The sequence below is a fragment of the Lissotriton helveticus genome, chromosome 6 (genome assembly GCF_964261635.1).
Source record: "Lissotriton helveticus chromosome 6, aLisHel1.1, whole genome shotgun sequence".
Taxonomy (NCBI): domain Eukaryota; kingdom Metazoa; phylum Chordata; class Amphibia; order Caudata; family Salamandridae; genus Lissotriton; species Lissotriton helveticus.
Genome location: NC_136067.1, coordinates 83,384,657 through 83,412,187, shown reverse-complemented (window position 1 = coordinate 83,412,187; position 27,531 = coordinate 83,384,657). Strand labels below are relative to the sequence as shown.

The following is a 27,531-nucleotide window of genomic DNA, read 5'->3' as shown; positions in this document are numbered from 1 at the left end:
CACAAAGTACTGCACCTGTGGCAGCCGTCTTCACCCACCGGAATAAGACTTGCCCAGGACTAAAGACCGGTTCCAAAAGGAAGGTCAACCCCTCTGCAAGCCAAAGACTTCATCAGGACTCCCTAGGGCTACTTCTCCCCTGCAGTGGGCAGGCACTAACTGCACTTCCATGTTTCGAGAAACGACAGACCAACATGCTCCGTTGTGGACCAGCCCAAAATTAACCAGCCAGGTGCCTTCTAGGATGTGTAGTCCTGATCCTCCCTGAGTCTCAGCTCTCTACAGTCTTCCCAATACCTCTGGAAGAAGACTGACCCAGCCATGAACTTTGCTGAAACCAAGGTTTGTTGGTGGTCAAGCTGACTACTAACTGCCTCACTTGAAGCCCCTCGCAGAGGAAACCTTCTGCATCTTCCCATGTCTATGGTGCAGTTGTCGAGTTATTGCATACAAAAGAAGACTTTGTTTGCAATCCTGGTAAAGTCAGCACTGGAGGCCCCATTCAGCACAAAGAATATCCAGGCGCACCTCTGCACCAGATACACCTGAGCTGGGTAGAGCTGATGTACCTGGTGATTCCTGGTCCAGGGGCCCCTCCAAGCTTCACCTCCAAGGTGCTCCTCTGAACTCAACCTGCAAGCATCGTTTTGTCAAGTGTTATTTTTGACAGCTACCTTGGCACCAAGGACAGCCAAGTCACCTCTGCACCTGGACTCCCTAGGCAAGGTAAAATTGTTTTGACTGTCGCACCTTGGTCTGTGGACCTGCAAGACCTTAACTCCATGTGGGTTCCGTAGAACTCAACCCGCAAGAGACTGAGTCTCACGTGAGATCTTCCCCATTGACCACTATGGTAAATTTTGACAGTTGTGCAAAGTATTGATTTCTTGAACAATTTAAAATCGATAACTCCGTTATCCGCCTTGTTTGAACTTCACTTTTTATAAATTGGTGTTGGATTTCTTTCGAGTCGTGTCAATTACTTATTGTCACTGTTGGTACTGTAAAATGATGTACACATGTACCTCAAATTAAGCAGCTAGTTTAATCATGGAATATAATCCAAAGGGCGGAACTTAAGCAGGCTTTAAACATTTGTCCTCCCATGCAGGTCAGGGACAACAATGAGGTGGCTATCCAGTTTAATAACTGGATTGCTCCAGCGGTTAACCAAGTGGTACCCAAAAGAATTATTAAAGTAAAAAGATCCTGGGGGACAGCGCCTTGGTATGGACCAGAGCTTAAAATCTTAAAAGCTATGTGTAGAAGAGTTGAGTGCATTTGTAGGGCGGACTATAGCACAGAACATAAGACTGCATACAGCATAGCACTCCAATCCTATAAAGAGGCTATTATAAAAGCTAAAAATACATACTATACCGCAAGAATTGAGGCGGCTAAGAACTCCTCTAAGGAGCTTTTTAAAACCACCCGAGTGCTATCTCAACCCCAACAGGTCAGTCTATATAAACCAGAACAAGCCTTTTTCAATAAAATGGCGAATTTTCTTTCAGGCCAAGGTGCAACTAATCTATGATGATCTCCACAATAACATGAAGTCCGCGGGAAGTGACCCTGACTTAGTACTGGAGGAAATAGCACCTCAGTGCCAATTAACCAGTTTTAGCACCTTCACCTCAATAGAAGTGAATCAAATGTTACTTTATACTACATCCGGATCCCCGAAAGACCCATGTCCATCAATGGTCTTGCAGCTGGCTTCCGGGATGATCACTTCATATCTAACCCCTCTCCTAAACCAAGTGCTTGAGTCGGGGATATACCCGTTGGTTTGGAAAACAGCCTGCATAAGACCAATTTTGAAAAAACCTACTATAGATCCCATGGAAGTGAAGAATTATCGACCCATCTCCTGTCTGCCAGTTACAGCTAAAATCCTCAAAAGGGCGGTAAATCAGGAGCTTATGCAACATCTAGATACCAATAATCGGCTCGACTCTAGTCAGCATGGCTTCCGGTCATGTCACTCGACTGAGACCGCCCTGATCATGGCAACGGAGGAAATTCGCAGACAGGTGGATGGAGGGGGCAGAGCCAGCCTCATTCTCCTTTTCCTCTCGGCAGCCTTTGACACCGTAAATAACATGGTGTTAGTAAGGCGGCTGAGGGTGGTGGGGATTGGGGAATTGGTTCTGTCCCTTCTTTCTTCATTTCTGGCCTCTAGGCAGCAGAGTATACATTGGGAAAATGTGCAATCTGAATCATTTGGCATACCATATGGAGTGCCGCAGGGACCTGCACTGTCACCCACACTGTTCAATGTATACGTCGCTCCACTTTCTGCACTTATCAGAGAGTATGGTTTTTCGCTGGTTTCTTATAAAGACGATTCACAGATTGTCATCTCTGCATCCAAACAGTCTGAGGCCACTGCTGTCAATTTCCATGCCTGTCTGACTAATATCATGAGATGGATGAGTCTTAACTAACTCAAGATTAATACTGATAAGAACGAGGTGATGGAGTTTGGCAATGGGCCATACTTATGGAACTCAACATGGTGGCCAACAGAGGCAGATCAATGTCCTGTTCCATCTAACAAAGTTAAGAACCTTGGGGTTATTTTTGATGACCAGCTTAACTTTGCGGGCCAGATTAATAGTGTAACCTATTCCTGCTTCTTCATATTGTAGATTCACAGGAAGATATTTCCTTTTATCCCCCAAGATCTGAAGAAATCAGTAGTAGTTGCTCTCATCCTCTTGCGGCTAGATTATTGCAATGCTCTTCTTATAGGCATTGATAAGGCCAGAGGTTAAAATTACAATCGATACAAAATGCTGCTGCTCGGCTATTGTTAAACATCCCCAGAGGGCATTCCACTTCCGTTGCTATTAGGTCATTGGATTGGCGCCCGATCCAGCAAAGGACGGAGTTCAAAGCCCCATGCTTGGTGCATAAGGCACTATTTGGCGGAGGGGCTGCTGATGTTCTGAATCTTTTCTCCTGGTATATCCCCACTAGAAACCTCAAATCCACTGATGCAGGTTTCATTTGTATTTCGAAAATTCGTAAAGCCAGATGTGTAGGCAGGAGTCTGTCACACTGTGCAGCCAAATTGTGGAATCAGCTGCCTATCTCCATGAGATTAATGTCCAATAGGCTTATTTTCAGGAAGGCACTAAAACATGGCTGGTTCCACCTCTCTAAAAATCAGTTATAGCCACCATGATCCCCCTATCTCACTTCTTAGCGCCAAGACACCTCGACATTAGAGCGCTATACAAAACAAGATCCTATCCTATCCTCTAAGTAACCTGTTGGCTCTTTGCCACTCTACCAGGACTGCGAGAAGGGTTACTAGTGTGAATCTGAGGTCCACGCTTAGGTATTGTGTCTATAGTATATGGTAAGGCCTCCCAGCCATACCACATAATATTACCACCTTGCAAGTCTCTGTGGACAGTGGTATTATCTCTGTTAGTATATGGCCTCTGCATAGAGTGGTATTATTTCTTTTAGTGTATGGCCTCTGCATAGAGTGGTATTATTTCTTTTAGTTTATGGTCTCTGCAGACAGTGGTATTATCTCTGTTAATGCATGGTCTCTGCAGAGAGCGGTATTGTCTCTGTTAGTGAATGGTCTCTGCAGACGGTGGTATCTCTGTTAGTGCATGGTCTCTGCAGAGAGTAGTACTTTCTGTTAGTGCATGGCCTCTGCAGAGAGTAGTATTTTCTCTGTTAGTGTATGGTCTGTACAGAGTGGTATTATCTCTCTTACTGTATGGTCTCAGCAGAGTAGTATTTAGTACATAGCATCTGCAGACTGTGAATGGTTTCTACAGAGAGTGGTATTATCTCTATTAGTGTATGGTCTCTGCAGAGAGTAGTATTAACTTTGTTAGTGTATGGTCTCTGCAGAGAGTGGCATTAACTCTATTAGTGTATGGTCTGTGAAGACAGTGGTTTTATCTCTGTTAGTGTATGGTCTCCACATATAGTGATATTATCTGTGCAGACGGTGAATAGTCTCTGCAGACAATGGTATTATCTCTGTTACTGACCATGTGGATACTTGCATCATCTTTTGGATGATGCGTGGATGCAACCTCCTTTAACCACATCAATGCTATAGCAATTCCCCCTCTATGCTGATGATCTTTGGATAAGTGAGAAAAGTAAGAGGAGCACTCAGAGTCTAATCTAAAGAACACCTGTAAACTAACCTAATCCAAGGGTGCTACGCTACAGAACTGTGTTGGCTAGCACAAAGAATTAAAGCAAATAATTAAGTAGGAAAAACCTACTTGTAGTGAGCACTGTTCCTACGGGAAAAAAGCCTTTTTCCAACAGTTTAAGAGAAACAGCTAATCAAATTAATCAGAGAGTAAGCATTATATGATTTCTTGTTCTATTATTTAATTCAAATTCATAGAACTTTTGTCCAACATGTATGTATTAATACATTGTACTCATGTATAATAGTATACATATGTTCTAAATGTCAAGAAATAACCATCTGTTTCATAAGGATATGATTTTGTACATAACACATATTATATTTACATATTTCTAAACATTTCAGAAACCCTAATCTTTGATGATACATCGATTAATGTGAGTTGATTTTCTTGAACCACGATGCCCAATGCATTTCGGGACCTGACGGTACCCTTCCTCAGGGGCGAAATCCTAAAACATACAAAAAGCTAATCAGTACAATCAAATAAAATAAATATTTTCAACTTCATGTGAGCTATTTGAAAATGAGAGACACTGAAGGGGTTAAAAACTGGAACATTATAGCATCAAACTCTATACAATGATATGGAGTGGGACTCCCATGTAATATTCTACCTAACTGACAAAACATCAGCGATAGAACATGATATAAATGCAGAAAAATTCACATCAATCACACTTCAACTCAAAACTCTACAATATCATTTGAAAAAACAACATTGTAACATGCTAAATACAATGAATTCTGTGATATACCCCTGGAGAAATGAAAAACGTTTTAAACAATCAGAAATCAAAATTACATCCAAATTCATCTGGTATTATAATGATGGCCACAATTATGTTACACACCTATTAGCTAAATGCGTACTGTTTATGTGGAAAATCCTAATGCTGGATTTGAACAGGCTACCGGTGACAGGGCCTTTGGGTAAATTAAAAAAAGGGACTCCTCATATAAACATTGCACTGTTAATAAAGATTGCGAGAAACCTAGGAAATTAATTATATATACCTAGCGTGCTGGTTGCTTGTTAGAAGGAACAAGGGAGCTTCTGTGAAAAATGAGTCTACGTGGTAACGTCGCTCTCAGAGCCAAGTAAGTTTTTCAAATGATATTGTAGAGTTTTGAGTTGAAGTGTGATTGATGTAAATTTTTCTGCATTTATATTTGGCGCTATATTATTTCTATGATGTACCATGTCCACGTTCTTTTACTTGCATGGACCATTAGTATTATGAGTTAAACAATCACCCAGGAGGTATAATTTGGCCAATACATGATGTGATTGCTCTCATGTTCTATCGCTGATGTTTTGACAGTTAGGTAGAATATTACATGGGAGTCCCACTCCATATCATTGTATAGAGTTTGATGCTATAATGTTCCAGTTTTTAACCCCTTCAGTGTCTCTCATTTTCAAATAGCTCACATGAAGTTGAAAATATTTATTTTATTTGATTGTACTGATTAGCTTTTTGTATGTTTTAGGATTTGGCCCCTGAGGAAGGGTACCGTCAGGTCCCGAAATGCATTGGGCATCGTGGTTCAAGAAAATCAACTCACATTAATCTATGTATCATCAAAGATTAGGTTTTCTGAAATGTTTAGAAATATGTAAATATAATATGTGTTATGTACAAAATCATATCCTTATGAAACAGATGGTTATTTCTTGACATTTAGAACATATGTATACTATTATACATGAGTACAATGTATTAATACATACATGTTGGACAAAAGTTCTATGAATATGAATTAAATAATAGAACGAGAAAGCATATAATGCTTACTCTCTGATTAATTTGATTAGCTGTTTCTCTTAAACTGTTGGAAAAAGGCTTTTTTCCCGTAGGAACAGTGCTCACTACAAGTAGGTTTTTCCTACTTAATTATTAGATGATCTTTGGATCCAATTGTTCATGACGAGCTCAGCTCGTCATGAGCACACAAGCAGTGTACTGCATGACGAGCTGAGCTCGTCATGAGCATGGAAGGGGTTAATGAGTGGGTTATCACCTCCCTTGATACCATTGCTCCTATTAAAAATGTAAAACCCGCTAGGAAAAAGCCTTCCACTCCCTGGTTCTCCTCAGAGCTCTGCTTAGAGGAAAACGCCTGTAAGAAGCTGGAGCGTATCTGCCGAAAAACATATAACCTGGATGTGAAGAGTGTGTATTGAATGGCATACAAAAGAATTCATGCCCTCAAACGTCTGGCAATCAGGAATTACTTAGCCAACAAAATCAAAGAGTCAAATAATTCATCCAAGGAAGTCTATAAGATAGTGTAAGATTTTATGAAAGCTCAAGCTACTAGGAGCGCTATTATACCATCAGCTGACCTTTGTAGAGATCTGTCTAACTTCTTCCAGGAGAAGGTTCAATCTATATACTCCTCCTTCACTATGTCAGAGGCTAGTACTACCCCTTTTTGGCTCCTGATCCTCCCTGCTCCTGGTCTGAATTCCGCCTTTCTGTCTGGAACTGTCCCTGTCAGATCTAGTGAGAACTAAATCAGGTTCGCCTCTTGATCCTTGTCCATCTAGATGTTTTAATCTGCTAGCCCCTCTGTTTAATCCTCACTTAAATGCTATCTGTAATGCATCTTTGACGTCAGGCAGCTGCCCCTCTGTATAGAAAAAAGCATTTGTTTTCCCGATTCTTAAAAAGGAAGACGCAGACCCTGGTATGCTTAAGAACTCTACGCCCATTTCGCTCCTGCCCGCCCCTGTAAAAATTTTGGAGAAGGAAGTTCAGAGGCAGCTATCTAACTTCCTGGAGTCTAATAATCTTCTTCATGACTCCCAGTCGGGTTTCAGGACGGGTTACAGCACTGAGACTGCTCTGCTGGAAGTGGCGGAAACCATCAGAGAATCCCTAGACCATGGTAGCTGTGCCATGCTTGTGCTGCTGGATTTGGATTTCGGGTCGGAGGACTGCCGGTGCAACATACGGACGTGAACGAAGATTGTCAGATCCCTACATCACTGCTTATATCAAGTATACTAGTAAGATTCGATTGAAATAATCAACAAGTAATTTGAACCCACTTTCATCACCTGAGCGATATCATACATTTATCAAGTCTCCGGTTTGAATTCCTGGTCCAGTCAATGAATTGATAAGAATGAACGGAGTCATTATAATAGAATAGGCAACTGAGGTTCTCGGATATATCCCCAAAGGGTTCTTGGCTGTTGATCTGGACGACCATTTTTCAAGATAAAGAAGTTGTGTATGTGGCTATCTCAAGTCCTTATCATCAAATACAATTTTGGAATGATTGTCCTTTCATTTATAAACAACAAAGCAATGGAATAGAGTAACCACTGGTATGAAAACCCTGAGGAAGGCTTTGCCGAAACGCGTTGGTAGCTAACAACTGTAACCAGTGTTTTCCAAAAGCGTCATATATGTTGTATCTTACTTTGATAGAGTTCAAACAGACTTTTTTGTGCTTGAGTATTCTGTTTAGTTCAACTGGAGACACATATATTTCTCAGGTCACAACATACAATGCTATAACCTGTGGTTTAAATTTGCATAAGAATCTAGAATGTATGCTTTATGAAATGAGTAATTTATTATGTAATAGCTATATTTGTACATGTTTTCTGATTCTGAAATATTCTGAATAAAAAGAAAAAAAGAAGTAACATATAATAAAAGAAAATATATTTTTATATATCAATTGTCATGGTTGCATGTTTTGGTTTGTCGGTCTAGGGTTTAATTGCTATTCTTAACTTTATCTAGCACTGTGTCACTCTATTCTCTTAGACCGTCTAGCACAACTGGGCATCTCGGGGACCATCTTGAAATGGTTCCAATCCATTCTGGATGCGCGGTCTCAGCAGATCTTCCTGCGCCCTAATGTCTCAGCTTCCTGTCCCATTGTATGTGGAGTACCTCAGGGCTCAGCAATAAGCCTCACCCTGTTCAATGCTTATCTTGCTCCTTTGGCACCTTCAGTGGAACACTGTGGAGTGAGAATTATATCATACGTTGATGATACGCAACTTGTGTTCTCTCGCATATTGCAGTCCTTCAATAATCCCTAGGCATGTGAGAATCCGATGGTCCTTACACAAAAATTGTGCGACGACATTAGCACTTTCTTTGCACAAAAAATTTAGACCATCTACGATAAAATTGTCCAATCGGGGGAGCACTCTTCCATCACCATGACTCCTGTAGAATCTGGGCAGGTAGTCACTCAACTGTTGGGAAGTTTTCCCCTGGTGACACAGGTGGAGGATGAGTCAGTGATCCGCTCTGTAAAATCTGGATCACCTCAGGATGTTATACCAGCAAAAATCACCACTTCTCTTATCAGCCACCTGTCCCCCTCCATTGCACATCTCCTCATTCTCTCCCTGCGAGGTGGCCTGGTCCCTATGGAATGGAAAGCAGCACAGGTTATGCCTATCCGAAAGAACACCAAGGCCCCGCTAACTGAGTTTTCCAATCTTCGCCCTATCTCTCTCCTCCCTTTCCTGGGCAAGCTTTTGTAGAAACATATAAACACCCATCTCTCCAACCATGTCGAACAGATGGGTAGCCTGGATCAATCACAGTCAGGCTTTCGCCCTAAATACAGCACAGAATCAGCCCTACAGCGGTAACCGATAACATCAGGATGACCCTAGATAGAGGCCATTCCACGATTCTGGTGCTGCTGGATCTATCCGCCGCGTTCAACACGGTTTCCCATAAGATCTTGCTCAGGAGGTTGGAAGAGATTGGACTCAGAGACTTGGCCCTTCAATGGTTGACAAGTTTTCTTACTTCTCACTCACAGGCGATGAACCTAGGGTCTTATCGCTCAGCTGCAACAGAATTGTTTGAGCCCGACTTTGTTTAACATCTATGTGGCTCCCTTGGCCAATCTGTTGAGGAATAGTGGGTTCATCCCTGTCTCCTATGCGGATGATACCCAGCTACTTTTCCCATTCACAAAGTTTAATCCATCAGTGCAGGCCGCCTTCTCTCGGGGAATGAGAAATATCTCCCAGTGGATGAGGAGTAACTTTCTTCAGTGCAATGTGGGGAAGACGGAAATCATTCTCTTCGGAGAAGCTCAACTACTGTGGACATCCGATTGGTGGCCCCCAGACCAAGACACTCCCCCCGTTCCAAAAACCTGTGTAAAAAACTTAGGAGTCTGCCTTGAGCAGACGCTCACTATGAAGGAACATGCTGCCATGACAGTTGGCTCCTGTTTTTCATGTGCTGGGTCTTTTGCGTCGTATCCTTCCTCTGCTCCTTGACTCATCTAGGAAGACGTTAACCCAGGCGCTTATTTTAAGCTGCCTGGATTACTGCAATGGTCTTTTGCTGTCTGCAAACGAGACAGCCCTTGATAGACTTCAGGTTGTCCAGAATACGGCAGCATGTCTGATCCTGAACGCACCACCAAGCAGGCAGCCTCTTGGCCTCTGCTTCATCAGCTCCACTGGCTCCCGATACGGAAGCGTGTACAGTTTAAAGTCAACTGCACCATTCACAAGGCCTTAGCCAACTCTGGCCCCAGTTAGCTTGCGTATAAATGTATCCCCTACACTCCTCGGCGGTCCCTCCGCTCAGAATCCAAGCATCTTCTTGCTGTACCTAGAATCAAACGAGCCAGGCAGGGTGGGAAGGCCCTATCTTATCTGGGTCCCCACCACTGGAACAAGCTACCTGTACAACTCAGACAGTGCACGGAACATATTCCCTCCACCCTCCACCCCGCCAAACAGCTCCTCCCCTCCCCCCGGCTCAACACTATCCTCCCTTTGCACAAGTGGGCCACATATGAGGACCCCTTGTCGCCTAGCCAATAGCCCACCCCACTAGAGAGACTTCACCGATTACTACCCCACTACACTCCTCGTCTAGCAGCTCACCCTCCACCCGACGAGACACTCTCACCCTTTCTCGCGCTAGAGGAACTCCTCCCCCTCCCGCCCAGCGAAGATACCCCCAGCCATACAATTGGACACATATCCGCGTCCTACACCTAACTACCTGACACCCCACGGACAGAATACCTTTGCGATAACTTTCCCCCACAGACTCTCCTTCAAAGCAAAAAAACACTTTAAACACAGAATAATTAGGCAACATCCCGAAACGCTAGTTGTAGACACATACCACTGCCCATCTAGAGGGCAACGTAAAATGGACTTCGTCTTCCACACTGACAGGCTTGAAGCCTGGGCCACCATCTTCAACTCTCACCTCATCGTATCCAAAACCACCATCACAGCCCACAGCCGTAAACTAACAATCTCTCTCTTGAAACACCAGACCTTTACCGGATGCATCTCCATTACCATTTTTGAGAACGGCACCATCCTAATTCAGGCAAAAACGAGAACCTCGAGTTCTTCGACTCCCTTTTCCCCTCACTTAAGAAGGCCTCATCCCACAACACATACCATTCACGGCCCCCCCCCCCCACGGGAGGCTTCCAACAATCATCTAGTAATCAGATCCCGCCCGCGCCCTCTCCACGAGGCAACTCTCCATCAGAATGTGACTCCACCTGCACTGCGTCCTCCTCGACTATGGCTTCTCCTATCGTCCAACCCTGTCCCCCGAATCCATCGAAGCCAGCCTCCCAGAGCCAAGCCTCTCTCCCATCCACATTGGACCCATAGCCCCCCTCCCCCACCAGCATGATCGCACCCAGAGCACAGACATCCGCCCAAAGAGAGGTCCGACTCGCAAGCAAAACTGATCCACAGCCCCACCCACCGCCAACCTCAACGCAACTAGAGCACTGTCACCCGCCCAGAGAGGAACACTACTCCCAACCACAACGGGAACACAACCTCCCCCCTCCTTCAGTCCTATCGCAGATGGACAATAATCCTGAGTCAGCACCCTCGCTTCCCCTGAACCACTCTAGAAGCAACATATCGTGCAGCCCTCCCCCCCCAGAGCCCAGCTCCTCCCATTCTGCCCTCCTCTCCCCCCTCTAATAATCTGACGCAACGCCTCAACCTTATGGAAGCGCAACATGAAATCCTGGTTTATGGCCTGAATGAAACCCTATCCTGCCTAGCGAAAATCCGTCTGCCCACCCAACAGTCCGTAGCTTCCCCCTTCCCATCTCAACCTAGCAGGAATGAATCACCGCCCCCAACCGGACCCCTGCCCCCCCCCCCAGATCGCGCCCATCACTCACCAAACCGTGGAATGAGTCACAAGCAGATAGGCCTAGAAGATCAAACCCCAACCTCTCCCCTCAGGAAGCGACCACACTCGCCGCATCATACAACCAACCCACATACTTCTACCCTAAGTCCGCACTCCGCTCACAGAATGTGATTCCACCCACCCTAGCACAGGTCCCGCCGATGAAATCAGCTCCTAAATCCTCGATCCAAGTTATCACTGGAGTGGGTAGGGACCATCCCCCATGGAGAAACACCAGACCCCCAGCGCACCTATTCTCCATACCTAGAGCCCAGCCCAGAAATGCGAAACCCGAAGAAGAACCTACCATTAATTGCATTCTCATCAACAGTAGATCTGCCTCCAAACATGCAACTGAAATAGCAGAAGCCATCCTCTCCCATGACCTAGATGTAGCTTTCATCACGGAAACATGGCTCAACACCCTGACCTACCCCAATATGGACATGCTGGTGGCGCCCAGGTCCTCACTTATCCACAAAGATAGACATGAACATAGAGGCGGTGGCTTAGCAATCATTCACAGAAGTGATCTCTCCATCTCAGAATGCTCCCCGTGCCTTTATAACACCTTCTAATGCCTGTCGGTCAACATCAAATCGCTCACAAACAGGTCGCTTCGTTGCCATCTCCTGTACCACCCTCCAGGCAACTCCAACGAATTTGGAACACAGCTCTCTGACCTGATCACCCTATGCGCACTCAGCAATGACAACAGTATAATTCTGGGCGACCTCAACTTGGGATGGAATGAAACAAAAAACCCGCTCATCCAATCTCTCAACAGTCTCCTGCTGGATAACTGTATGACCCAACACTGCTCAGAAGAAACACACCATAGAGGAGCGATCCTGGACGCAATCATCTCGGACAGAACCACAATCACTATGGACTATATCATTCCCGTGGACTGGTCGGACCACCACATTATACTTTTCCATATCAACCAACCGGCCGTATCTCAACCCTTTATGCAGCCCCCCCCCCCCAAAATGGGTCAGGAACACAGCTCGAGTCCTCCGGGCTGCACTAGAAGAAGGGCTAAGCACCCTCCTCCTAAGCAGGACGGAGCACCTCTCAACCACCAAACTCACCTCTCTCTACCACTGCAACAAGACGCTCACCTTGGACCTTCTGGCGCCCCTGAAACCAAAAAAACCAGAAACACCCCCTCTAGGTCCTGGTTCACCACAGACATCAATGACGAAAGAAGACACCTCAGATCATTAGAAAGAATCTGGAGGAACAAGCCCTCCTCCGTCCACCGCGATCAACTCAAGGAAGCACGCAGAAACTACAATAAACACATTAGGAACAAAAAGACAACTTTCTTCTGCTCCGCCTTAGACAATGCAAAAAAACGCCCCAAAGAACTCTTTAACATCATTAGGAACCAAACATCCAAACCGCTGACATCAAACATAGTGGCGTCCAAAGATCACTGCGACAATTTTGCCAACTTTTTCAGCGAAAAAAATCGCCAGGATTGATCTCTTTCTCAACACATTTCCCACCACTCCCATGAAGAACTTGAGGCCAACAACATACGGCAACACCCCAGTGAACACACCTACTCACTGGTCCTCCTTCCGCCTCATACAGGAAGAAGAGATAGTCAATCTGATCCCCTCCGCTAAACCCTCATCCCACTCCCTAGATCAGCTGCCCTTGAGCCTGGCTAAAGACCTAAAGCTTACTCTAGCCCCAATATGGTGCAAGATCATCAATAGCTCACTGAGCTCGGGAATCATTCCAGACTGCCTCAAAGTTGGCCAAGTCACGTCACTACTAAAAAAAACGGGCTAGACTCGGAGGACATGAACAACTTCAGACCGGTATCAAACCTTCCTCTTTTATCCAAAACTCTAGAAAGATGTGTTCTTCCACAACTAACCCAACACCTAGAAAATATCAAGCTACTAGACCCTCTTCAATCAGGATTCAGAAAGGGATGCAGTACCGAGACCGCAATCTTAAATGTCTTAGAGGATCTTCACAAATCACTTGACTAAGACCAATGCAGCCTTCTCATTCTCCTAGATTTATCGGCCGAATTCGACACAGTTGATCACAACCTGCTCCTCAAAGTCCTCCATGAAAGAGCGGGCATTGAATTGACGGTACTAAACTGGTTCTCCTCCTTTCTTCTCAACTGCACGCAAAGAATAAAAATCAATAACTCTGAGTCTGACCCCCTTGCCGTCAACAGAGGAGTTCCACAAGAGTCAGTACTCTCTCCCCAACTTTTCAACATCTACATGGAACCCCTCACCACACTTCTCAGGAACTCCAACATCCCCTTCCACCTCGATGCAGACGACACACAACTTTATCTGGAAACCACCTTAATCAAAGACATACACAGACTAAATGTCACACTCAAAGAGGTCCAACATTGGCTCTCAGCGAACCACCTTAAACTCAACCAAGAGAAAACAGAAGTTCTCCTCATTTCTAACAGAGATTAAAAAAACAAATCAAAGAATGGTTCAAAGCCATTGACGCCCTCAATGGTGCCCTTGCACCAAAGGACTCGGTGAAATCCCTAGGTATTACCCTTGACCCCAAACTGGACATGAAAAAACACATCTCAAAAGCCGCTAAAAGTGCGTTCCTAAATCTGAAACTGCTATTCAAAATAAAATCCTTCCTCCCCCGAAAGATCTTAACCTATTCCATGCTCATGACGAGCTTAGCTCGTCATGCAGTACACTGCTCGTGTGCTCATGACGAGCTGAGCTCGTCATGAACAATGGATTTACATATTATTCAGCACAGGAGGGGGAAAGTAATAGCACCCAAGGTGTTAAACAAGCCACCCAGGCACTGGTGCTCTCCAGAATAGATTACGGAATCGCAGCCCTGACCGGGACAGCAAAATCCCACCTAGGTCCCCTGACCACCACCCTCTATGCCCCAGCAAGAATGGTCACAGGAACTAAGAAATTCGAACACATTTCTCCGGCACTCAAGGAACTGAAGTGGCGCCCTATTGATCAACGAGCCAGCTTCCATGCAGCCTGTCTCACCTAGAAAGCCCTGCACACAGGTAAATCAGAATACCTGGCCGCCAAAATCAAAAGGGCTGGCCAGTCCAGGAACCTCAGAAGCTCATCCCCCCCCACATCAGAATGACCACCTCCTTCCCGAAATTCAAGATCCTTCTCAAAGCCCTCTTCCTTGAGCGCTCTCGATCGTAACAAGAAATCCACAAATGACTCTAGGAAGCGCAACTAACTCCTCTTCCTGATACCCCTCAGCCTGAAGATCTGTATTGTAACTTTATTTTTAATGCTGGTAAACTGCAGATGTTTGTCTTTGCCAAAAATGTGCTCATAACTGTACCTGTTGTGAAGCGCTCTGATACCCTCGGGTCCAGCTAGCGCTATACAAAACTTTTAAAATAAAATAAAAAAATAAAAAAATAAATCTTCAATTCAGGAAGCAGCTCAAAACCCATCTCTTCACCTCTGATCTCTAGCTGACATTCTTACCTCACGCAGCCCGTTCTTGAGCTCAGAGATACTCCTTCGGGGGTCGATTCTGGCACTTTACAAGTAAATAAATAAATGTAAACACACTGCAAAAGCTGCGCTTGACAGCTTCAGGCATTGCCAAACCAAGATTGCCTCCTAGATGACGGACAATTGCCTGAAATTAAATGCTAATAAAACTTAGGTTTTAAATTTGATTCTAAACTGTCGTGCAAGGTCAAGATTGGTCAAGTATCGAGAACGTGTTTTTGGAAACTCAAGCCCTTCCGCAGATTTCTCCATCTGTTGCCGATGGACTGCCGGGCTACAATAGTCCATGCTCTCATTACATCTCAGCTTGACTATGCCAACAGTCTTTATCTGGTCTCCCCGCCTATCTCATCCAAAGATTGCGGACAGTCCAGAACGCTACAGCTAGGTCCTTCAGAAATGTGCCCCTCCGACATCATATTTCTCCTCATTTGCTCAGCCTTCACTGGCTTCCAGTGAAAAGCAGAATCGAATTCAAGGCACTGTATCTTGCCTATAGAATCACAAGAGATAGCGGTCCAGGTTATTTAACCCCTTCCATGCGTCGGACGGCCGGCGGCCGTCCGACGTCACGGTGGGCGTATACGAAGGACGGCCGGGGGCTGTCCGAACCACGTCCACATCGTAAATCACCCGCACCGCAGCGGAATTTTCGCCGCGGTCAAGGGGTTAAAACAGAGACTTCAGAAACACCATCAGAACAGGACCTTGCGATCTAACTCTCGGATGCTTCTCCATACCCGATCGGTGGGCGAGCCTTCGCTCTAAGAGCACCTGCACTCTGGAATGCTATGCCTAATTCCTTGCGTAAAGCAGACTCGGAATCCATCTTCAGGGAGGCCCTAAAAACGTGGCTGTTTGATTTGCCCTAGCCAGTCTTGCTTCCCCCTGTCTGACCCGCTGCTACTTAGCGCCGGGACACCGCCGTTGGTGGTAGCTGAGCGCTTTATAAATGTTATGATAATGGGTTATCTTTTGTTATCGTGTTTTCCACGTGAAAGTCCCTATTATTTTCTCTCTCTGACTTCTCTGGCCACGCAGAGGTTGGCTTAAAGTTCTTGTTTTCCTGTGAGCCACTTGAATCACAAGAAGCATGAGGTCACAAGATTTCAAAGAAAGCAGATATAATGATCCATCCACGAACAAATAAAACTTTCATAAGGAAATAGGTCAGCGGTGATTCACACAACAAGAATGCAGACAGGTATGTCTGAAAAATACATATCATAAAGGTGGCCCCTAATTAATACTTTTTTAAATAAAAAAAAGATAAGATTATCCTATCGCAAGGTACAGTCAGATTATTTGAACTCTATGAAAAACTTCACGTTTTTGACTGGCTTTCTTTGAAAAATTGAACTGGAAGATGCTTTGGTTGTTCCTATTCTGTTGAAAATGTTCTGTGGGGATGTGGCCTAAAAGACCAGCAAATATCCGTTGGAGAAGGGCTCCCAGTGGACCCTGGGGTATTTGCATGTTGGAGTGAGAGCTGCCAGTGAAACTTCGCAGTTTTAGAGCATGTCTGAAATAATGCGTTCCATAACGGCATCACTTGTCAGTTGTCACGTTTATAAGTCTTCCTCGGGAGGGGGCCGCAGTGCACCACTTACCAAGGCTTGTAATTAGGACTGCACCTACCTGTGACTTCTCTGCTGAGATGTCTGCTGTGCCCATCCCAGCAGCGGCCACGCGCCAAGAGCTCCACCTCCCACCACGACGCCGATTGTTCGAGCATGGGGCAAGAGGAACCATCGCCTACAAAAGGGAGCGAGGTGTGCAGAGGGCGGGGCAGGAGAAACCAAGGTGCAGTGACGGACAGTGTGCCAGTGTGTGCTCTGTAGCGCCGAGAAGGGCACGGATCCTGAGGGCGCTGCCTGCTGCATCGAGACCGGGCTTGTCGGGCGGCTTCACCAGCAGCAGCAGCGCCAGCAGGGGGTGTTAGGAGCCTTTGATCCTCGGTCACTGTGAACCCCCCTCCATCACTTGTGAACCACTAGTGCCAACTGCCCCCCTCGGTCGGACGCCCGTCGTGCCGCGGTGGCAAGGCACCAGAGATCTGTAAGTACCTCGGGAGTGTACGAGGGTGTGCACACGTGTGCGTGAGTTACCACTAGAGGAGGGCGAGCCAACGAATGAAAGGGAGAGTCCAAGGCCAGACCCGAGTCCAGGGCCAGACCCGAGCCAGGGCCAGACCCGAGCCAAGGCCAGACCCGAGCCAGGGCCAGACCCGAGCCCAGGGCCAGACCCGAGCCCAGGGCCAGATCCGAGCCAAGGCCAGACCCGAGCCCAGGGCCTGGCTCGGCTCCTAGAGCTGGGGCGCGATCCGAGCCCTGAAGACTTTTGCTATGCGAGTCATTACAACATACATCACATAAGATATCATAGTCTCTTAAAACTTCTAAATAGTTTTTATTTCTTTTAAAAACACACGCACCCAAAGCTGTGTAAGCATCAAACTTTGCACGGATTGTTGTCTGGCCAGCAGTTTTAAAAGTATCAGCACCACATTTGTGAACAGCAGTCCCGTCATTTTCCTGGTCCATCCTGTACGATCTGCTGTACGGGTTTGTACTCTGTTGATATTGACCTGCTGTTAGATCTGGGGGTCTCTAGTTGGCAGAGGTAGGTACCAGTGTCCAAATAGGGACCCTTGCTTCTAGTCAGGACAAGGAGATAACTCTCTGAGATAACCCCTGCTCGCCCTCTAGGTAGCTTGGCCTGAGCAGTCTAGGCTAATCAGAGGCAATGCGTAAAGTATTTGTACCAACACTCACAGTAACACAGTGAAAACACCACAAACTGATTCCACAACAGTTTAGAAAAATAAAGGTATTTATTCTAAAACTACACAAGACCAAAACGATAAAAATCCAACATACACGGTTCAAGAATATGGTTTCAAAGAGTTCTTAAGGTTGCGTTAAAGTTCTTCAAGTTGCGGTAAAAATAAACCACAGTTGCGTGAAAAGTTCACAGTTGCGTCACGTTTACTCACAGTACCTTTAGTTGCAACAAAGTTCCAAAAGCAGAAGCTGGTGCGGTGGAAAACAAGCGATGCGTTGCTCCTGAGACCCTGGGGAGGCGATGCGACAGCCCCGCTGCAGCAGCGGGCGTGTTGCGACGAATCCGGTCTGTATGGGGAGGAAGGCCACTTGTATGGATTCCGGTGCGTAGGTTCCGTAGGAAGTCTGTTCTCGCAAAGGCACGATGCGACGATCTCGTAGGTGCTGCGACGATCTCCGGGGCGACGATGCGCGGTCCAGCGGCGATCCTTTCTCTCGCAGCTCCTCGATGCGATGATTCTGCGACGACACTCGCAGCGACGTGATGCGGTCCGCAAGCAAGCGGTGCGGCGTTCTCACCCAGCGACGACAGGCTCTGCGACGATACTCGCAGCGATGTTCGATTCTCCCGCACCGGTCTGGTGCGTCCCGCAAACGGAGGGTGCGACGTCTCTGGCAGCGGCGTCAGGCGCTGCGACGATCTCGACCTCCGTAGCGGCGGGAAACTTCTCGCGCTGTCGGGGATGCGCTCCGCAAGCGAGCGATGCGACACTTTTCAATTTCAAAAGTCTCTCAAGCTTTAGTCTCAAGCTTCCCAGCACAGGTCCAACCTCCAGAGGCCCCACCACTGGATCAAGCACTCTAGGAGGGACAGAACTCACTCAGCAGAGTTCAGGGAAGCTGGGGGTGAAGTCCTTTTGTTCCTGGGACTTCAAAAACAGGGAGCCAGCTCTCCTCAGGCCCTTGGAGATTCCTTTCAAGACAGGGGACACAGCTCACAGCAAAGTCCTTCCCCTCTCCTTGGCAGCAAAGCAACAGAAGGTCAGTCCAGCAGAGCAACAGCAGGACAATCTTCCTTCTTCAGAGTCAGCTTTCTCCTTGGCAGAGGTTCCTTCTTGATTTCCAGGATGATCTAATTTTCTGTTGTCAGGGGTCCTGTACTTATACCCCTAAAGTCTTTGTTCTCTTGGTGCATGTGGGCCCTGTGCCCGGTCTGAACCAGTTCTGGGTGGATCCTGAGCACTTTGTTTTGGTGGCTGCATCTTTCCTTTCAGAGTGAGGGGCAGGGTCCTCAGCCGCCCAGCAGGGGGGTGGAGCCAGCATTGTGGAAGGCAGGCACAGCCCTATTCAGCCCAGGTGCTAACTCCTCCCACCACTCAAGTCATTCAGCCTAGTGCTGACTCATCCATCCTGCCGGGGAGTTCCCCAGCCCCTGTCACTCACAAACCAGACAGTCAATACACAAACAGGCCCAGGCACACAGAAGGTTCAGACAAGAGAACAGCAACTTTCTAAAAGTGCTGTTCTCAAACACAGGATTTAAAAACAACCTTTCCTAAAAGATGTGTTATTAAATTCTGAGTTCAGGGATACTAGATACTTATGTCCTATCTTGTTCCTATGGGAAGAAATGCTGTTAACCACTGTAGCCAGCATCCCCCATGTTAATCTATGGAGCAAGATAGCCTTACAATAGTGAAAAACGAAAATGGCTGTAATTCACTACCAGAACATGTTACCTGCACCAGTACATGCTCTACCTTTTACATACACTGCACCCTGCCCAGGGGGGTACCTTGGGCCTTCCATAGGGGTGACTGATGTGCACAAAAAGGGAAGGGTTAGGCCTGGTCAGTGGGGACACTGACCAGGAGGACATGGCAGTTCTAAACTGCCCATAGGCACTGCAGTGGCAGGCCTGAGACACCATTTTAGAGCTACTCATGTAGGTGGCACAATCAGTGCTGCAGGCCCACTAGTAGCATTTGTCATCACCAGCCCTGGCACACCCAGTGCACTTTACTAGGGACTTCATGGTGATACAAATATGCCAAACATGTATATTCAATCAGAATAACAATTTACACAGGGAGCACTTACACTCTGGCACTGGTCAGCAGTGGCAGAGTGTCCAAAGCATCTAAACCAGCAAAAACGAAATCCAGCACAGCATCAAAAATACAGGAGGTAGAGGCAAAAAGATAGGGGAAACCACGCCAAAGATGCCAGGTCTAACACGTGTCCCCCCCAGCTGAAAATGGGGAGAACTACCCACCCTCTTGGGAGTTCTCTTCACTAAGGCGGAAAAACCTGGACAGACCATCAGCGTTGGCGTGTTCCGTACCAGGGCGGTGTTCCACCGTAAAGTCCATTCCCTGTAGGGAGATGGACCACCTTAACAGCTTTGGGTTCTCACCCCTCATATGCATTAACCATCTGAGGGGCCTGTGGTCGGTCTGAACACGGAAGTGAGTCCCAAACAGGTAGGGCCTCAACTTTTTCAGAGCCCAGACCACAGCAAATGCTTCTCTCTCAATCGCACTCCACCTCTGTTCCCTGGGGAGTAGTCTCCTGCTAATGAAGGCTACCGGCTGGTCTCCTCCCTCCTCAGTGATCTGTGAGAGTACTGCTCCCACACCATGCTCTGAAGCGTCTGTCTGAACTATGAACTCACGAGAAAAGTCAGGTGCCTTGAGCACCGGCGCTGTGCACATAGCAGTTTTCAGGGTTTCAAAAGCAGTTTGGCAGGCGTCAGTCCAGTCAACTCTTTTGGGCAACTTCTTGGAAGTGAGTTCTGTCAAAGGGGCGACAATGGTGCCGTAGCCCTTGACAAAACGCCTGTAATACCCGGTGAGTCCTAAAAAGGCTCTCACCTCTGTCTGGGTCTTGGGGGGCTCCCAAGCCAGAATGGTATCAATCTTGGCCTGTAGGGGCGCCACCTGGCCGCTCCCCACCTGGTGTCCCAAATACACCACAGATCCCTGCCCTATCTGGCACTTGCTGGCCTTGATAGTGAGGCCTGCCCTTTGCAGAGCCTTCAACACTTCGCAGAGGTGTTGCAGATGTTCCTCCCACGTGGAGCTGAACACAGCAATGTCATCCAGGTATGCGGCGCTGAATTCCTCCAGCCCGGTCAGTACCTGGTTAACCAGCCTCTGGAATGTGGCAGGGGCATTCTTCAACCCAAAGGGCATGACACGGAACTGGAAGTGCCCCTCTGGCGTTGAAAATGCAGACCTCTCTTTGGCCCCATCAGTTAAGGCAATCTGCCAGTACCCCGAAGTCAAATCAAATGTACTGAGGTAGCGGGCAGCTCCTAACCGATCCACGAGCTCATCAGCTCTGGGGATGGGGTGTGCGTCAGTCTTCGTGACCGCATTGAGCCCACGGTAGTCCACGCAAAACCGGAGTTCTGTGGGGCCACCGGGGGTAGCAGCTTTCTTGGGGACCAAGACCACTGGGCTAGCCCAGGGGCTGCTGGAGGGCTCAATCACCCCTAGCGCCAACATCTTGGAAACCTCTTCCTTGATGCTGGCCCTGACCTTGTCAGCTACCCTGTAAAATTTCTGTTTCACAGGCAGACTATCTCCAGTGTCCACATCATGGACGCACCAGTTGGTGACTCCTGGGGTCAGGGAGAACAGGGAGGAGAACTGACCCAACACTTGGCGACAGTCACTCTGCTGTTCTGGGGTCAGGGTGGGCGAGAGGACCACACCATCCACTGACCCATCTTGCTCCTTAACTGCCAGGAGGTCAGGGAGAGGATCACTATCCTCTTCCATTCCTGCATCTGTAGCCAGGAGCATGGTTACTTCAGACCTCTTAAAGTGGGGTTTGAGGCGGTTCACGTGCAAGACTCTCAGGGGCTGCCTGGGAGTCTTCATGTCAACCAGGTAGGTTACCTCGCTCTTCCTTTCCACCACCTCATATGGCCCAGTCCACTTGTCTTGGAGCGCACAAGGCTCCACTGGTGCCATCACCCACACTTCCTGCCCAGGTTGAAATTCGACCAGAGTGGTATTCTGGTCATACCATCTCTTCATTTCTTCCTGGCTTGCTTCCAGGTTCGCCTGAGCGAGCTTCCTGAAGCGTTGTGTCTGGTTGCGGATGGCCAGCACATAGCTGAACACATCCTGGGGGGTTTTCCCACGGGACTTTTCCCAACCCTCCTTCACCAGTGAGAGAGGTCCTCTAACAGGGTGGCCATACAGGAGTTCGAAGGGACTGAACCCTAAGGACTTCTGAGGCACCTCCCTGTAGGCAAACAACAGGCATGGTAACAAGACGTCCCACTTACGTCTCATGGGCTCCGCTAGGCCCATAATCATACCTTTCAGGGTCCGGTTGAACCTTTCAACCAACCCATTTCCTTGCGGGTGGTAAGGAGTGGTGAACTTATAAGTTACCCCACACTCCTCCCACAGAGACTTCATATACCTAGAGATGAAGTTGGTACCCCGGTCGGAGACCACCTCTCTGGGGAACCCCACACGGGAAAAGATCCCCATCAATGCACGGCCCACCACGGGTGCTGTGATTGTCCGGAGAGGGACTGCTTCCGGGTACCGAGTGGCATGGTCCACCAAGACCAGGATGAACCTGTTGCCTAAGGCTGTCTTGGGATCCAGGGGCCCTACGATGTCTATGCCCACCCGCTCGAAAGGGGTGCTCACCACTGGGAAGGGCTGAAGGGGGGCCTTCAGCTTCATTCCAGTCTTGCCACTGGCTTGACAGGTTTGGCAAGATCTGCAAAAGGAACCAACGTGCTTTCTCATCTGGGGCCAGTGAAAGTGGGTGACAAGCCGGTTTAGGGTCTTGTCTTGCCCCAGATGTCCTGCAAGAGGCACGTCATGAGCCAGACCCATTAGGAAGTTTCTGAAGCGCTCGGGTACCACCAGCACACGGGCTGCACCGGGCTCAGCAAACTTAGGCTCACTATACAACAAGTCATCTTCCCAGTAGATAAAGTGATCTCTGGCTGCTCCACCTGCTGCCTGGTCTACAGCCTGTTGCCGCAGACCCTCGAGGGAAGGGCATTCTTTCTGCGCCTGGCAGAATTCCTCCCTGGAGGGACCACCTTCTTGCTGCCAATGGGTCAGCTCAGGCAATTCTCCCAGTTCGGCTACCTGTTCCCCTGTAGGTTCCAGGGCATCCCCCTCAGGTTCTGCTCCTTCCTGGACCGTGGGAACGGCTGGGGCTGGTTTCCCGCGCCCTCGGCCTCTTCCTCTCCTGGCAGGTCTCTGGGCCACTGTTTCAGGCTCCAGTTCTGCTGAATCACCCTTACTGGCTGCCATAGCACGCGTGGTCACACAGATCCACGCAGGCAGACCCAACATCTCCAAGTGAGTTCTGTGTTCTACATCCTTCCATGGAGAACTCTCCAGGTCGTTACCTAACAGACAGTCTACAGGCAAGGCATCACTGACAACTACCTCCAAAAGACCAGAGACCCCTCCCCATGCAAAGGGAACTTTCGCCAGCTTGCAGAGGCGCACTGAACTGTCAGCTGCCACTACAGGGCGGAGTACACCAGGGATGATTTGCTCTTCAGACACCCACTGACACCTCACGGATGTCACGCTGGCTCCTGTGTCTCTCAAAGCCTCAACCTCCCTCCCATTGATGGTCACCTTCTGCCCATATTTCTTAGTGTTAGAGGGCAGTAAGGTTTCCTGGACCATCTCTTGGTCTCCTAGAGAGACAAGGGTCATAACCGCTAACTCCCCCCAATCACTAGAAACCAAATCCCCTCCCAAAGCTACACTAGCTAACGCTGGGGTGGGGGCACCAGTGGGTGCTTGCTTCTTCTTGGGACATTTTGGAGCTATGTGGCCCACCTCATTGCAGTGATAGCAGGTAGGTGGGCCCCTGTTGTCTTTATTGTCCCGCCTGCCCTTAGAGGGCCATGGCTGCTTAGGTTTGGGGGTTTGGGATTCCTTTCCCTGGGAACTATTTTGGGGCCCTTCTGAGAACTCCTTTTGGTTACCCTTGTCCCCCCCACTCTTCTGCTGGGGACCCTGCCCACCTTTGGCTGTGGTACCCACAATTCCTCTGTGGACCCTGGTACTGGTCCAGCGGTCCGCCTCCTTAGCAAGCTCAATGGGGTCTGTCAGCTTGCTGTCTAAAAGATGCTGGCGCAGCTCTGGAACACAAAGACTACTCAAGTGCTCCCAACTGATTAAATGCAACAACCCCTTAAAATCAGTTACTTTACTGCCCTTCATCCAACCTTCCAGTCCACGCGAGTACAAATTCACACACTCCATCCAAGTCTCAGACTCTTTCTTCTTGGAGTTCCTAAACTGCAGTCTGTACTGCTCTGGGGTAAGGCCATACCTGAGACATAAGGCCTCCTTCATATTGGGGTAGGTCATGGCACCTGCTAATTCTAAGGGCTCTAGAGCACTCCTCCCAGATGCCTCAAAATGTTTCCACAGGCCCGCCCCCCAATGCTGATCAGGCACACCATTCATCTTCAATGCAATTTCATACGAAGTGAACCAGGCATAAATATCCTCACCCCTATGGTAATTCTGTACCAGGTCCTTGGGAATATATACTTTACCCCCATGCACTGGCTGCGCGCTGCCACCATTAGAACTGGCATCCACCTCCTTGGCTTTAAGATCCAGTTCTCTCATGCTCAACTCATGAGCCAAAAGCAATTTCTTCTCTTCTAAGGCGCGGGCACTTTTGCTCTCCTCCGCCGCCTTTTCTCTCTCTTTATCCATTTCAAATTGCTTCATTTGCATTCTCATTTTCATGACTTCCAATTCATATTCTCTTACTCTCTGATTTTCTTGTAACTCTTCTGGGGTGAGGCCCCTACCGGAGTGGTTGCTGCCAGCTCCTGAGCCTACTCTGCCCACTGGCAGATCTTTGATTTGAAAACCATTTTCTACATCCACATCATCTTCTCCCTCTTGTGCCTCCCAATGGGCCATCAAGATTTTCTGCAGCTCCTCCTTTCTGTAGGCGCTTTTTATGGGGCACTCAAACTCAAGGCAGAATTTCCTAAGTTGCTCAACTTTGTATGAATACAAATCTCCAATGGCAAACTCCATCTCTACTTCTGCCTCTTTACTGGGTGCCTTCCCATGCACAGACATGATGTGTTGAAGAGTTACTCAAAAATAGAAAAATCAAAACCAAAAACCCAGTAGTATGCGGTGGCGTAGTGGTCTGCACTCACTAGTGATGTACACCAATTACTGTGGGTCAAGTACAAATACAAGTTCAAATCCCACCGCCTGACCACCAATGTTAGATCTGGGGGTCTCTAGTTGGCAGAGGTAGGTACCAGTGTCCAAATAGGGACCCTTGCTTCTAGTCAGGACAAGGAGATAACTCTCTGAGATAACCCCTGCTCGCCCTCTAGGTAGCTTGGCCTGAGCAGTCTAGGCTAATCAGAGGCAATGCGTAAAGTATTTGTACCAACACTCACAGTAACACAGTGAAAACACCACAAACTGATTCCACAACAGTTTAGAAAAATAAAGGTATTTATTCTAAAACTACACAAGACCAAAACGATAAAAATCCAACATACACGGTTCAAGAATATGGTTTCAAAGAGTTCTTAAGGTTGCGTTAAAGTTCTTCAAGTTGCGGTAACAATAAACCACAGTTGCGTGAAAAGTTCACAGTTGCGTCACGTTTACTCACAGTACCTTTAGTTGCAACAAAGTTCCAAAAGCAGAAGCTGGTGCGGTGGAAAACAAGCGATGCGTTGCTCCTGAGACCCTGGGGAGGCGATGCGACAGCCCCGCTGCAGCAGCGGGCGTGTTGCGACGAATCCGGTCTGTATGGGGAGGAAGGCCACTTGTATGGATTCCGGTGCGTAGGTTCCGTAGGAAGTCTGTTCTCGCAAAGGCACGATGCGACGATCTCGTAGGTGCTGCGACGATCTCCGGGGCGACGATGCGCGGTCCAGCGGCGATCCTTTCTCTCGCAGCTCCTCGATGCGATGATTCTGCGACGACACTCGCAGCGACGTGATGCGGTCCGCAAGCAAGCGGTGCGGCGTTCTCACCCAGCGACGACAGGCTCTGCGACGATACTCGCAGCGATGTTCGATTCTCCCGCACCGGTCTGGTGCGTCCCGCAAACGGAGGGTGCGACGTCTCTGGCAGCGGCGTCAGGCGCTGCGACGATCTCGACCTCCGTAGCGGCGGGAAACTTCTCGCGCTGTCGGGGATGCGCTCCGCAAGCGAGCGATGCGACACTTTTCAATTTCAAAAGTCTCTCAAGGTTTAGTCTCAAGCTTCCCAGCACAGGTCCAACCTCCAGAGGCCCCACCACTGGATCAAGCACTCTAGGAGGGACAGAACTCACTCAGCAGAGTTCAGGGAAGCTGGGGGTGAAGTCCTTTTGTTCCTGGGACTTCAAAAACAGGGAGCCAGCTCTCCTCAGGCCCTTGGAGATTCCTTTCAAGACAGGGGACACAGCTCACAGCAAAGTCCTTCCCCTCTCCTTGGCAGCAAAGCAACAGAAGGTCAGTCCAGCAGAGCAACAGCAGGACAATCTTCCTTCTTCAGAGTCAGCTTTCTCCTTGGCAGAGGTTCCTTCTTGATTTCCAGGATGATCTAATTTTCTGTTGTCAGGGGTCCTGTACTTATACCCCTAAAGTCTTTGTTCTCTTGGTGCATGTGGGCCCTGTGCCCGGTCTGAACCAGTTCTGGGTGGATCCTGAGCACTTTGTTTTGGTGGCTGCATCTTTCCTTTCAGAGTGAGGGGCAGGGTCCTCAGCCGCCCAGCAGGGGGGTGGAGCCAGCATTGTGGAAGGCAGGCACAGCCCTATTCAGCCCAGGTGCTAACTCCTCCCACCACTCAAGTCATTCAGCCTAGTGCTGACTCATCCATCCTGCCGGGGAGTTCCCCAGCCCCTGTCACTCACAAACCAGACAGTCAATACACAAACAGGCCCAGGCACACAGAAGGTTCAGACAAGAGAACAGCAACTTTCTAAAAGTGCTGTTCTCAAACACAGGATTTAAAAACAACCTTTCCTAAAAGATGTGTTATTAAATTCTGAGTTCAGGGATACTAGATACTTATGTCCTATCTTGTTCCTATGGGAAGAAATGCTGTTAACCACTGTAGCCAGCATCCCCCATGTTAATCTATGGAGCAAGATAGCCTTACAATAGTGAAAAACGAAAATGGCTGTAATTCACTACCAGAACATGTTACCTGCACCAGTACATGCTCTACCTTTTACATACACTGCACCCTGCCCAGGGGGGTACCTTGGGCCTTCCATAGGGGTGACTGATGTGCACAAAAAGGGAAGGGTTAGGCCTGGTCAGTGGGGACACTGACCAGGAGGACATGGCAGTTCTAAACTGCCCATAGGCACTGCAGTGGCAGGCCTGAGACACCATTTTAGAGCTACTCATGTAGGTGGCACAATCAGTGCTGCAGGCCCACTAGTAGCATTTGTCATCACCAGCCCTGGCACACCCAGTGCACTTTACTAGGGACTTCATGGTGATACAAATATGCCAAACATGTATATTCAATCAGAATAACAATTTACACAGGGAGCACTTACACTCTGGCACTGGTCAGCAGTGGCAGAGTGTCCAAAGCATCTAAACCAGCAAAAACGAAATCCAGCACAGCATCAAAAATACAGGAGGTAGAGGCAAAAAGATAGGGGAAACCACGCCAAAGATGCCAGGTCTAACACCTGCATTTCGTGTTTATTACATGTGCGATTTTATTTTTATTAATAACTAGCGTACCCGTCGCGCGTTGCTGCGATCTCCAAAGAAAGGAAATTCAAGGAAACTCGTTATGATAACATTCAATTTACATTGTATATT

The 27,531-nt window shown here is 48.0% G+C and overlaps 1 protein-coding gene across 1 annotated transcript in view; it reads left to right on the top strand.

Annotated features, from left to right (window-relative positions):
* Positions 1 to 16,740: 16,740 nt before the first annotated feature.
* LOC144762252 (beta-1,3-galactosyltransferase 2-like) overlaps positions 16,741 to 27,531 on the top strand; it is a 141,253-nt gene continuing 130,462 nt past the window's right edge. Inside the window, exon 1 of the mRNA XM_078647396.1 lies at positions 16,741 to 16,976. The gene's annotated coding sequence lies outside the window, so the exon portion shown is untranslated. The remainder of the gene's footprint in view (positions 16,977 to 27,531) is intronic.